Source organism: Octopus bimaculoides, chromosome 18, assembly GCF_001194135.2.
Source record: "Octopus bimaculoides isolate UCB-OBI-ISO-001 chromosome 18, ASM119413v2, whole genome shotgun sequence".
In the NCBI taxonomy this organism is placed as follows: Eukaryota; Metazoa; Mollusca; class Cephalopoda; order Octopoda; family Octopodidae; genus Octopus; species Octopus bimaculoides.
This window is the reverse complement of record NC_068998.1, coordinates 49,997,285-49,999,303: the sequence shown is the minus strand read 5'-3', so window position 1 is coordinate 49,999,303 and position 2,019 is coordinate 49,997,285. Positions and strand designations below refer to the sequence as shown.

Sequence of the window (2,019 nt, the reverse complement as noted above, 5' to 3'; positions counted from 1 at the left end):
ATATATAAATTAACTACCAACAAAAATAAGTGGTAAGCTAACTTAAAAAATCATCACCAAAATAGCAGAAAAAAACGACAGTGAAGATATGCAGACTCTTCAAGAATCGATCCTTTTGGTAATATTAATAATAATAAAGGAGTTACGACGCAAAAACGTATAAATTCAAAAGAACATATTTACCGTCTTCAATATATATTTTTCAGTATAAAGAATTCATTAAGATGCTTAAATCAAGGTTTCTTTACACATCATTCAGGAACAGATATAACATCAGAAAAAATACACTCCGTTTAAAAACACAAACCGTTCATGGCGAAAAAAATTAAAAACGCCTTCCAACGAATCCTGTTAATACATGAATGTGTCTTCCCGATAAGTTCTTTAATATATACGTTATTAGGTGGAACAGGTATATCCTTCAAAGAAGCGTCTATGTTAAATAACTCCATAGGTAACGATTAAATAGCTGTTCAAGAAATGGAGTAAAAATTCAGCACACAAACAAACGCACACGTACTTCAATAGCCGATGATTTATTTTCTAAATTTCCACATTAACTTCCATTTGCAGTGCTCACAAAGTTTTCGACGATTGTTTTCACCCAGACAGGTATCGCGAATGTCGAAATTACTTTATAGGAGTCAGGAAATGTTTTGTAAGTTACTTTGTATTTCTATGTTGCATGTATTTGACTTTTGAACAACTGTATTTAAAACTTTAGAGCAGAATGTTTTCTTTATATTACATCAAATCTTTTCATCGATATCTGAAATAAGATTCCTACGATAAGATTTGTTTATACAGCTAAAACATTCACTTTAATAATTAATTGATTAAATGTATATTAATTATATTTTTATAATAAGCCTCGTGTAATTGAAGTAATTACTCATTACTCATTACTGTGTATGCTTGCACATACAACGCTTATACACGTCTCGTATTCACATATGACAATGTTTAATTTTTCAGAAAAACACTTCTAACAATGACGAGGTAGGTGTTTCACGAATATATATAACTGCAATAGCTAAGATGACCCTCCACAATTGTCACACAGAATATATACTTAAGTTTCCTAAAATTCCGTCAATTGAATTTTTGCATTGTGCCCTAGTGAAATATTGTTATATTTGGTGAATCTTGCATTGAAATGAAACGGTCAATCAAAATAGTCATGACACGAACACATTTATGAAATATGACCACATCTGTTTCGAATTACAGCCTTAATTCTAAGCGTGAAGGCTTCAATTGCGGTACGCAATTGTTGTTGCGAAGTCGAAGAAAATTTCTTGTGCACTCGTGCCTTCAGAACGTCGGGTGAAGCGTGAAAAGTGCTCGTCACCATCCTCTCTAAAATAGACCAAATATAAAAATTCAAAGAGCCGTACATTCTTGACCATGAACGATGGAAAGTTTTTTGTTTCTGAATCCAGTTTTGTGTCTGCAGTTGTATGATAGTGACAAGTCCAGTCCTGTTCGAGGCACCAACTTGCACCTTGAACGTGTGCATCCACGCATGGGAGCAGTACAGTTTCTAGTATCTCCCAAATGTCTCAACGCATATTAACTCTAACACCTGAGAGCAAAGAAACGAGAGAAGAACTTCCAGTGTTTCTTAGAGTAGACCAAACCACAAATGACATTCATATTCAGTTTAATAGGCTTCTCTGCATTTTAACCGCTTCTCAGCATTTTAGTGGCTTTAAACTGCATAGGCTATGATAAAGGGTCATCTCCTTCGACATGTACTGATTCTATCTCGAACAGAGTTTTTCTAAAGGAGTAGTTTGCTAGTAAAAATAGTCAGTAACAGCATAATCCAGTATATTCTGTATATTGCAATAGGACTTAAACTATGAATTAAAATAGCAATATAATTTTTCCCTCTTTGGGTTAAAACCGCAGAATCGTTATTTCTTTGGAAAACCCTCATTACAGTTGCGATAAACACTACCTTCAAATCCTGTTATATATATATATATATATATATGTGTGTGTGTGTGTGTGTGT

General features: G+C 33.4%; 1 long non-coding RNA gene across 1 annotated transcript in view; it reads left to right on the top strand.

Annotated features, from left to right (window-relative positions):
- Positions 1 to 2,019, top strand: part of LOC128249869 (uncharacterized) — a 3,834-nt gene that overhangs the window by 1,539 nt on the left and 276 nt on the right. The window contains exons 2-3 of the long non-coding RNA XR_008266001.1: positions 574 to 658; positions 976 to 999. This is a non-coding gene — a long non-coding RNA (uncharacterized LOC128249869). The remainder of the gene's footprint in view (positions 1 to 573; positions 659 to 975; positions 1,000 to 2,019) is intronic.